This window comes from Dermacentor silvarum, chromosome 1 (genome assembly GCF_013339745.2).
Source record: "Dermacentor silvarum isolate Dsil-2018 chromosome 1, BIME_Dsil_1.4, whole genome shotgun sequence".
Classification (NCBI taxonomy): Eukaryota; Metazoa; Arthropoda; class Arachnida; order Ixodida; family Ixodidae; genus Dermacentor; species Dermacentor silvarum.
Genome location: NC_051154.1, coordinates 105,497,123 through 105,509,446, shown reverse-complemented (window position 1 = coordinate 105,509,446; position 12,324 = coordinate 105,497,123).

Sequence of the window (12,324 nt, the reverse complement as noted above, 5' to 3'; positions counted from 1 at the left end):
ATTAAGGCACTCGAACCCACGACTTTTGATGTTAATTAGGGCAAAGTTAATTAAAGCACAGTTACTTAACGTAGCGTCAATTAAGGCACTCGAACACATGACCTTTGGTGGGAGAAAACTAGTAGTAAGAAGTAACAGCGCATTCGAATGAGAATGTCATGTAATTTAATTAATGTCACTTGAGCGCGCGGGCGCTCAAGCGCTCAAGCGCATGCGCTTCGCCCTCTTTGGCCTATGCTAAAGTTACTGTCAAATTATTTTTTCAATATCAGAAACTCACCTTGCGCCCGTCGACAGCATCGGTGGACGCGGATTGCAAGTGCATCCGTGAAAACCTATGAGGCTTTGGAACCGTTCAGGCGGCGGCTAGCCCAACGCGGAAACACTAGAGATGGAAATCACAAAAGCCAGCTAGAGGCCTTTGCAGCAAGACAAACAAGATGTTATTATTTTAATTAGGTGATAACATTGGCCGCCTGGCCAAAATTACTTGAGTTATTACTGCTGACAGGTGTTCGTACGGCGCAGAAGGAAAGCGAAAGTGCGAGGCCCGTCCGCGGGTGGTCTCTGGGGACGCTACGGTCTGCACACATTTCCCATAAGCACTTGCATATTGCAATGACACTTGCAATGGCGCTCGCGTGCCTGAGAAATGTCTATTCGTGTTCGTTGTGCGGCAAGTAATATTGGGCTGAGATAGCCTGCGATGATTGTGACCGGCTGTGGTATTGTGTCCGCGCTCCCCCTCCCTCTGTCTCTACTTTCATATCTCTCTTTCTCTTGAAACTTGTATATATATATATCTATATATATATATAAGAAGGAGAAGAAGAAGAAGAAGAAGAAATCATGTGAATCAACTTCAAATTTACCGTGCGCAGGAACCAACCATAAAGTCGGAGTGCTGGCCCACGGCAGCGAAGTAAGGGCAATGACAATAATCCAACAATGCTACAACAAGATCCAGTGCACGTGTTAGCAAAGCGGTGATCATATAGCTTCGAAACTTTTTCTGGACCCGATCTATAATGTCACTTGCGGAACGGTGCAGGAGACTTGAATTCTCTACACACACTGAACATTCACATATTCAGCACGATCAATATGAAGATACGCTTGAGTTCTACCGCATCGCATAGGACTATGAGGTGTACAAACGCGAAAAATTAAACATTTTTAGGAGGTAAAGTACGATAATCTAAATCAAACATTGGTATCAACGGGCCTCCCCCCCCCCCCCCAAAAAAAAAAAGAAATAAATAACGATACGAGCGCGACAATTCGAGCCAATGGTTATGTTACATGCAATGTAGTAGAACATTCGAACAGCTGAAGATGTTTGCTTTAGTGAAACCAAAGGTACAACCTTCGACTTGCATTATCACATGTTCATCTATACGTTGGAGATGCGGCTGAGAATTCAGAGTAAAAGACCAAGATTTTGTTTTCAACCGCCCACCGATCTCGACGGTGCAGTGCAGCCAACCGCCGAGAGATGGCGCGGCGTTGCCTCACTAGCGTGTCCCAGATTCCGGAGTGCGTAGGCCCGCATTCCCACATATCAATCAGTCCAGCGTTTTTCACGACCAGCTTCCGCACGTTTGTCCTCGTGCGGCAAAGGAGCCACTCACCAATGTATGCTGGGGTGGAAAGAAAAAAAGTGTATTGGCTCGCCTGATGCCGGCAGGACTATCCTGGATAATTATGTGGTGTAGGGTTATTACATGTTTTACGGTCATAAGATGGCGGAAGGTTCACGCCGCTTACTTTCTGGCGTTCTGTGTAGCGCGTGCGCAGGCAACAGCCAAAGAGAAAAAGACGCTTTCAGCGCACTTCACTGTTGTAGTAAATCCACTGATCACTGTTTCGCACCATCACTGTGCAGCTGTGGAATTGCCCTTTAGGTGACATGAATGTAAAGTGCAACGCGTTCTCCTTAAATTTAACTTTTGCTGATTGCCTCAAATTTAATGGCTGGTTCTATTACCGAAAGAGGGACAGGGCAGCATCGTGTGATGCTCGAAAGAAAACATACGAAACTACTGTTCAACGTGCATACAAAAAGCATGCCATGAAATATCTTCAAAATGGTATATAAAGTGGACTTAATCAAATGTATGTGTACTTGCATGTCGAACGTCAGCAGGAGCAATATAGGGAGCCTTTGTCAAGCCACACAGCGTTTAGCCCTAGCTCCTCTTTCTGTATACGACAAAAATTAACTGAACTTTATTATATTATTATTATTATTATTATTATTATTATTATTATTATATTATTATTATTATTATTATTTTGATAGAACATGATATGTTAACGTCAATGGTCAAACTTCTTTTTACGTGACAACTAGGAGCGTCCTTCAGGGATCAGTAGTAGGACCACTATTTTTTTAAATTTTTTTTATTTACGTTCATTCCGCTATTCCGATTTCGTCCTTCTTTCTATATGCGGATGACATCAAGATTTTAGGCAAATTCATACTGTTGATGACTGTCGCAAACGGCAGTCTGAACTGTTTTCTTTTTCTGAATGGTGCAAAGATATTAACCTCACCTTGAATGCTGCTAAGCCCAAACTCACGAATTCTACACGCAAAACAGCAAGCATTTCTTTTTCTTATTCTGTAGATTCTGTACCAGTGCGTAAGGTCCGTGAGATCAATAATCTCTTTGCGCTTTATGATACAACCTTACACTTTTCTGCTCACACTAAATGCGTTGCAATGCAGGGTATGCGCTTTCTTGGCTCTATTTGCAGACTATCGAGAGAATTCAATTCTCCTACACCGTTCCGCAAATTGTACACAACAATCTGTCTTCCTCTACTCGAATACGTGTCGGTTGTTGGGAATGGCATTTCGAGATGAAACAGTACTATTATACGTAGATAGGGTCCAGAAAACGTTTTTAAACATATAACATCGCCGCTTTGCAAGCACGGACACTGGACCTCGCGCTAACGCCGTTGGATTATTGTCATTGCCCTTACTTCGGCGCCGACGTATCGCGCTGACCTTCTGTTTCTTTTCAAACTTCTTCACGGTAGTCTCATGTGACCCGAACTCCTCAGTTGTATCATGTTTCGTATTCCGCACAAGACTACCAGAGAACACAGACCTTTCAGTGTTCCTGCCTGTCAAAACCAACACACAACCGTCCACCGAATACTGAGTCTTTGTAACGCTTATCTTCATGATCTCGATATTTTTCATAGATCGCTGTCATTGTTCTTTTCCGAGCTTTGCGTTGCTGCGTCATAGTTTCACACACTGTTCAACTGCCCTTCTCTTCCTTTTTCTTTAGTATTCACGTCGAGCCTTGTTGTATGCACACTCTTTTCAAAATTGTTTTTTTATTGATTTTTTTTCTTAGTGTATGCGTGATCCAGCAGTCAGACCTTATGGTTGTTCTAGGGTACAGTAAATATATGGTTTATTTATTTATTTATTTATTTATTTATTTATTTATTTATTTATTTATTTATTTATTTATTTATTTATTTATTTATTTATTGTTATGCAAAAGGGAGTGCTAAATTGGCACGGAAAGCTGGCAAAGAACTTGACAAGAAAGACGCTCCTGTCAAGAGCGCCATTGCTGTTCATGTTCTCTGTTTCATTCCGTACCACTTTAGCGCTCTCGTTCGCACAATCACCAACTAGCCCCCCAATTTCCTATTCTGAACGGAGCTGGCCTTAGCGCGGACTTAGAATCATTTGCCACTGCTTGCTGATCGTGTGCAATAATCAGAGCGTCCAACTAAATGCCCCCAAACGGCGTGAATACTGGTAGCGAGCAGAAGCATACAAGCGTGTTGACATTGTCTTCGTCGAATCAGCGACAGCCATTGTGGGAAAAATTAGTGGGATATAAAGGGTATAAGCTCCAAAGAAGGGCCCAAATAAAACAAAACGTAGGCGCGCGCAATAAATACACACAGTGCATTTTGTGATCAGACATCAGCGTGCTTACGTGACCTGCCTTTACGCTTGCATGTCCTTGTGTTACTTTTTGTTCCATTATTGAATTATCGTTCGTCTGGTTTTTCTCTTGTTCTACGCCGACTTGCGGTTTCCATTTTGTATTATCTATTAAATCAATGTAGAAAGGAGTGTTTCCTAAATGTCACGTGTTAAAAACAAAGAAGGAAGCGAACATAAGCGCCCGTGTTTCTCGACGTTCTTGCAAGTGCTTGTTCTCCGTATTATTTTCATTATTATTTCAAATGCTTAGCGCCTTCATAACTTTAGCGAATGAACTCGCGTTACAGAGAAACTTTAGTTCTTACGTAATGAATGGCACGTTAAGTAATACCGATTTTGCAATCAATGATATAATCCTTGGACTTGTAGGTGGAAAGACGGTCAACCATGTGAGAGTAATAATGCCTGGCCCAACCCACTTGCGGCAGCGGCGGCAACTGCCACTTACGCGTTCACAAGCCCTCAGTACCCAGCTAGTCATAAGCAGCCTGTGTCAGTGGGCGTTATACTGACACATGCTGGCCATAGGCATCAGAATAGAACTTGTTAGCTTGCTTCAGACGGCTAACTGAAAAGAAGAGCACGCTGCTATAGGAAATGTCCGCGCTGAGTGTTTTGTCGTCTTTTTTATGTACTGTAGTACATGTTTTCTTTTCGTTGGCATATTTTCGCCGCCTCACTTCCGCATTCGCTTCAAGGAAACTGCTTCTTGACACCATGACCGTGCAATATGGCTGATATGGACTGGAAAATAAGACGCTTGCTCTGATCTTTATAGAACACCTGCGTGCTAAAAATTTCCATAATGACGTCCGACAAGACTTCTCTTGCACCTGGCGAAAAAGATGGAGTGAGCGCTTTGTTCAGGCAACATTTTTTTTTCTTAGAAAGTTAAACGTAGAGAGCAATCACTCAACAAAAGATATCCCGCGAAAGGCACTTCTCAAACTCTTAACACCGCTAACTGTTACCGTTCCGTCGGTGAGTAATAGACGCTCGGCGCTGAGGCTTTTAATCCGATGTGCATGGGTGGGGTCCCGGCACGGGCATGCGTAGCGTCCGCTGCCGCACTAATCGCTCACGGCACACGGGGACACTCCTGGAGCCGTCAATCCTGCGGCCGTTCGGTTCTAATCCTTGCCAATCCGTCGGAGTACTTGCGCGGGCGAACCCTGTCGTCACGCCCAGCGGTGTAACGCAATCAGGCGGATCCCAAAGAAACCGTGAGTCAGGTAAGCGCCTCGGAGGTCTTTCTTTAGTGTAACCGCGGTGGCCGCAATCCGCTACTCGATGCTCTCGCCATTTCGCGCTCTCTTGTGGCCACGGAAAAAGACTGGCGGATGCTCCACTGTGCGGCGCGCGCAGCTCGAACCGAGTAAGTTGTGCGATGCCGAAAGACGAACGCGCTTCCCCACGGATGATGAGGAAGAGGAAGCAATATAGTTCATTAAAGGGGAAGAATTACTTCTTTTTATTTACTGTTATTCGGGGAGGTGTGTGCAGCAAATCGAAACTATGAAGATTAAGCAAAAGTAATCAGCGAATCACTTTGCCTATAGAGCATGTCGGCCCGTACTCACAAAATGTTTGTATGCTTGAATAGTTCATAAAAGCATGCTGATAGGAACATAGAGGAAGAGAGAACTTATTAAGAGAAAGGAAGAAAAGTGGACCTCATCTAAGGCATTCTAGCCTGCCCTATGTTTTGTGCGGGAGAAGGTGGAAAGAGATAGGAACATATCATGTGTAGATGCGGCCAATCAGGGATTAAAATTTCTAACCAACTAGAGGTTTGTCGTATTCGGACTCTTTCACAGCTAGTTAGCATTATGTATAAAGATCCTCTGACCTTATTATTAGGCATAGGTATCCCCGTACGTAGGGCATCATTACGAACTGATTAAAATGTGTAGTTTCTCAATTTTTCATTAAATATAAAATAAAAGAGTGCCATTTTTCTCAAGCGACAAAAAAGCTGTAAATGATATATTGTGTATAGTTAAAAGACAAGAGTTTCCGGCAACTCTAAGGCAACTGTATCTTTTCAAATGCGATGCACAATTTGACATTTAATTTTACGCAATTATGCAAGAATTGATAAATATTGACAAATAAACTTAACCCATTAGCTAATCAATTATAATAGAAAAAATCACCAATGTGCGCAAGTTGACTGCTAACAAAACACCTTTGGTCCCATTGTCATATTTTGTAACCATTTTTTTTTACAGGCTGGCCCGCGCTAGCTAGGACACACGTCTAGTGCGGTCATTCGGTAACCCCCCCCCACCCCCCCTCCCACAAACCATGAGAAATATTCACTCGGCCTCCAGCTTTCTTTCATTAAAGTCAGGCATCAACTGGATTGGGTACGTCCCAAATGGCTGGCTGATAGAAACATCACTGCCATCAGAGGGCTCAGCGAATGTCCAAGCAATGGTTGAGTTATTCTTTACTGAGCAAATCTGCAAACAAAAAATCAACTAAACAAGAGTCTTCAACATGCAAACAATCTGTAATCACATGCGTTGAATTTACAATCCTCACATTCTTGGAGTGAAACGAAGGAGGGCCAAGCATTAGGTCATTTTCTTCATCATAGCTGAGGTCAAGGTCTGAAGATTCCTGGGTACATATTCATAAATAAGTTCTTACGCTAATAATGTTCGTAAAATCAGGTACCAGCCAATCGTGATGTTGGACATATTATAACCGAGGGCGGCTGGCTGGACAATGAGAAACAGCGCTAACTAACATAAAGCTGTATAATTTCGGCCCCCAATGTTTGGCATGGAGTAGGCGAGCTAAAAAAAGTGTAAAAGTTTCGTGGGCTTGTCTGTGTCGTTTATTTGCTAGTTCAGCGCTCGTGCAGAGTCCTGCCTTAAAATACCGTCCTCTGCGTTGCCTATTATCAGCCCTTAGAAACAGGGTAGAGTGGCCATTGTCCGTGCCCGGTAACTATTTCGTATCGCAATCGAGAGCGCATCTGCACACGGGCTATCGTTTTCATCCTCTGTTCCCGCCCTGATGTTGAGGTTCATTTTTTTTAAGCCTGTTCTGCACTGAGCAAGCGAAAAACAAACACTGAGACATTTTACAGTGGAGCTGCTAAGCTTTTCGCAAGTCCGTTTCGTGCCGACAGAAAACTCGGCCCAGCTGTGCGTCGCCGCGCCACGCAACCTCCTCGCATCACACATGTGCGTATAGGGCGGAGTCCCCATCCCCCTGTGCAGCGCGGTTGAGGTGTCCTCTATTGAGAGACAGTTATCGCGCTGCACTTTAACCCAATCTTTCACCCTTTCCAACTATAATCTCTCTCTCTCGCCGCGGCATGCGTGCGCTTCTCCGAACCTCTTGCCAGCCGAGGACAAGCAAGTGTTCGCTTAGCCGTGACGTCACTGATATTCTAGAAAGCTCTGAGCAGCCGGCGAGCCGACAGACGTGTCGCCTCTCTCGTCTAGTGAACACGCGTGCACAACTACCATAGGGCGACCGAAGAAAGGCAAGATTCCCGAGGAAGAAGCCGCCTACAAGGAAGCTCGGCACGCGACTCAGCGGTACTACAATCGACGAAGCAGAGCCGATCCTGCCGAACCTAGTCGAGCCTTGTATAACCTCGCAAAACTTAGAAAAACCTTGCAACACTTACAAAAAGCCGCAACTACCTCCGCTTTGACCCAGCCTTGCACCAATAGTGCAAACTGCCCACAGTATTTTAGCACTTCTGGTGATGACTAATCATGATAACTAATCACCAATTAGCGACCGCCTGCGCGGTTGGAGCCTTATTCTTCGTTGACATCAACCGAAAGTTTTTTTTCAGGTAGAAGTAGCTCATTCTGCGTTAGATCTCGTGTGCGAATGGCTTAGCCATCGCAGAACTATCGAGTCGTGAGGGTCTCGAGGTTCTACCCCCAGTGATCAGCGAAACAGGGGATCCTTCACGGGATATATGGTGACCGCTTAACGTCAGAACTTCACGAGACTGAGCGAGAATGCCAAGACTGCGAAAGTTTGGCCGAACCGTCCCTGACCTCGCCCATTATAAATTTTATGCTTAGATGCTCTCACCGCTGCGAAGATTGAACCTGCGGTGCAGAACTTGGCCACTGTGGTATACATGGGAACATTAAAAATTATAAATTGTATTAGTCTCTATTGCACTAAAAAATAATGTACGCAGACAGGCTCCTATCACGGCATTTTGCCTAGATGGATGCAAGGGAGAAACCGTTTTAGAGAAATCATGTGGCATTATAATTACAAAGTGTTGAGTGAAACAAGCGCTGCTCCTTTAGTACGCTGTGTGGAACAAGGGCAAGACAACGCTCAAGGGAGTGGCCTCTGCTTAAAAAAATGAACAAGACGGGGAAAATGCTACCAACGTATCTATGAACTAGCAGTCTCGTGCACTCACCGGGGTTGGCGTGTGTAATCGGGACAAGCACGCCGATGTTATCATATATATATATATATATATATATATATATATATATATATATATATATATATATATATATATATATATATATATACACGCTCGTTTTTTGGACAGCTTCCCAGTGGTGCCCTGCATGTTTCCTATTGTACCCTTGCAAGGCTACTGCGAGCGCAAGTAAATCCAACAAAACTGACCGTTCAGCAAGCCAAAAATGTTAAATCTAAATGGGGACACAATACAGTCGCCATCCCTAATAATCAGCCTTTACAGCGAGCTTTTGCGACAGGTGCACCGTTCACTGGCGATGAGAATGATTGCGCATAGAGCGCGCTGCTAGTCGGACGTGGAATTTTTCACGAGGCGCCGTGTTGCTAATTGCCCCTTTCGCGAACGCTGCATGTATTACGTTAAGATGGTCGCAGCGTTACTCCATTAGCTTCTTTGACTTACTCTCCGCAAGACACGCACAGTATTTAGCCGAGTACATTCTGAAGAGTAGCCGAACAGGTAGCCAGTTGACGTAACCAAATTAGTCATTAGTGGGTATGAGCGCGCAGCATGCCCGCGATCCCTTTGCTTGCCCTGCAAGCAGGTCGGCGAGGCTACTGCGAAGCGATCACGCAGAGGCGAAGAGGTCCTGTGCTCATGTGCCACCCGCGCGGCGGCAGCCATGAGCCTCAGCAGTGGTCGTGTGCCGGCACTTCCGCGGCCCAGCGCGTCAGGGCAGCGTCCGCGTGTCAAAGCTATTATTGGAGGCGACATGCGGCAGCGATCGCGGACAGAACCACGACTCGCGCGCCCCTGAATGAATATTCAACCGGGGCTCGGAAGCAGACTGACCCCAACAAGCCCGGATGATGGACGACTTCGCATCGGCCGGCCCTCCTTCGAAAAAGGCCAAGGCGAAAGCGGGCCAATTTGCCCCGGTCCTCCAAGAGGCGTTCTTCCGATTGCGGGAACGGGTTCCGCGCTTTCCGTCTCCCTTCGGCGGCCGACGCACGGAAAGTGCGCATTAACCTGACCGCTTGATCTCTGATCGGTGGCTGGGGCGTTCGTTCGGCTTCCAAGGGCCGCGTTGCTTCAAGGACCCCCCTCTATCGGCGCTGAACCAGAAGACACGTACGTGCCGGCATCATCGCTGCCGCTTTGCAAAGTGCGCAAATATCGAACCCCCGCTGGCATGACTTTAGCGCTTCGGAACTTCGTCGCACGCCCTTACACATCGTTGTCTGGTTTCCGAGCCTGTCTCTTTAAAGCTCGTTTACGCTCGCTTGCGCTCCTAAATGTCTGGCCATTTGAGGCTAATCATTTAAAAGAAACGGAAAAGGAAGAAAACGCTGGCCGAAATGATAGATCACGACTAATGCCCAAGTTGCTTACAAGGCTCAATGAAGGCCGCCACAGCCTTCGAAAATTATTTTTGACATTGCTTATTCCCGAGCACTGAAGAGTTGAATAAAGACTGATCGGTTCGCACTTTTTCGTGGCTTAAATGCTTAACATGCGTGATGTCATGGCTTTTCGAGCGTGTTATCGCTCGGGTATCTCGCTGCGTTTCACGGCCACTGCACCGGCACAGTTTCTCACCGAAACAGCCCCCCCCTGCGTTGCTACAAATTATAAAGGCGCGTTGAAGAACAGTAAGAACGGTAACGATCTTTAGTTCCCGAAAGAAAACTCGGGCCTAAGCACCTTTTGACGAAAATACACAAAAGATGTAATAACATGGAATCGGTGAAAACACCTTGTATTTATTATATCGTATATTGTACGATATAATAAATACATTTTACATAAATACTTGTTAGGGATTTCGCCTGTTTTATTTATTTATTTATTTATTTATTTATTTATTTATTTATTTATTTATTTATTTATTTATTTATTTATTTATATTGTCAGCCGTATGGCCATTACAGGGTGAATGCAGACAATACAACTCAACAGATGTACACAGCCACAAGTACAAACGTTTATACAAACCTAGTTCAATCAACCAGAAACCAACCATCAAAACACGATCATCTAGCGGCAATGTGGATACAGGCCTCAAATACAACAGATTTACCGACCAACACTCACGAAAGTAGGCTGGGTTTCAGATCGAAAAGCTCGGAGCCTCCGCGAAAGACATCACAAGAAAGACAAGAAAATGACAAGAATTTCTATTCGGATAAATAACGGGACAAACAATGTTCGAAATTGAGAAGATTATCTGCTTGGAAAAGGTCCTGAGGCAGGGCATTCCATTCGGCTATTGTTCTTGGAAGGAAAGAGTACTTAAAGGAGTTAATTCGGGCCGTCATGGGTGTAATTTGATCTTTGTAAGAAGTTCGCACAGCTCGCGAGGAACGCTGCTTCAAGTAGGGGCTTGTGTTCCGGTTGAAGTGATTTTTGCGCAACAGAGGAAGAAACTTTAGCCTGGTGACCTTTCTTCGGTTTCAAAGGGAAGGTAAGTTTAGCTCACGGAGCATGTCAGTCACTGAATCTGTAAATTTATATCAAGATAGAATGAACCTAGCCGCCCTTCTCTGAACTTTTTCAATCTTATCAACTTGGTTTGTCTGATGCGGATCCCATACGACGCTCGCATATCTCAATGTTGGACGTACCAGCGCAAGATAGGCAGTTACTTTTGCTTTTGTGGAAGCAAGCTTTAGTTTTCCTTGTGATGAACCACAACTTCGATTCGGCTTCTGAGCATATGTTATTGATGTGTGTATGTCAGTTTAGATTTGAAGATATAGTAACGCCTAAATATTTGAAATGGTTGACTCGTGTTAAAAACTGTCCGTTCCTTTCATAATGCAAGGATAAAGCATTTTTGGTTTTGTTTGTAATTGTAATACATGAAGTTTTCGCATAATTATATTTCATTGTGTATTCTGTGCACCATTGATAAAAAGTGTTCAATCCAGATTCAGTGTGAACTGGTCTTCTTTCATTTAGATAACCGAGTATATTAAGCAATCATCCGCGAATAGCCGGACTGTATAATGGGGCAGGATAGAAACTGCAATGTCATGGATGTAGCATAAGGTAGCATACTTTCTAGTAGTAAGTACGAGCCCACAGTCGTGTTAGGAGATCGGCACTGAATGAAGCCACGATTGGCTATTGCCAGTAAAGCATAGGCGCCGACTACAGGGAAAATAACAAAAAAGAATTACTGAAGGGCTTTTTCTGAATAAAAGAAACTAAAAGATTGGGAACAAGGCTCGCTCACAGGAGTCCAAATCTATTTTATGTTTTTTTTTTATGTTCTCGGTGCTACTGGCTGCATTATATTTGCTTTTTATGCCAAGATCAACATGCGCATCATATTAGCACCTCCACCTACATCATGATTACATTAAAGCGCCGTAGTCTCGATTGATCGCATTCGCCAATTTCACTTTCAGTGCATGTGAATTGGCCAGACGAGTGGGCGGGTATGTGAGCAATAAACCTCTTTAAAGCTGCGTCGCACGTTTTCTATGTTAAATAAAAGTTTTTTATGTATGTCGTTGAATGTACTCGGTTTCGGTGGTTAGCACGCTGGGTGATCAGCGGCACCCATGACAGAGGCTCCGGGATAGATCTCGACAGTGCCGTCTACCAGCAAGCCAGCAAATTATTGTTTTGCGCTCTAGTTTGAAAAATGAATAAATTACGTATGCCGTCAAATTATTTCTATTACTTTCTTTATATTTCAAATGAATCGTATCCAATTATTAATTCGCACTCGCAGCGCACTCATGATGAGGAAAAGAGGCGTTTCATGTTTTACGCATGAAGGAAATTATTAGGTTAATTTAACATTTAACAGGTGGACCGCTGTCGCAGTGGACACCGCCATCTTCTCAAGACCAACTTTTCGCTTTAGGCATAACACTGTCTTCGCAAGTTGCTCAATAGC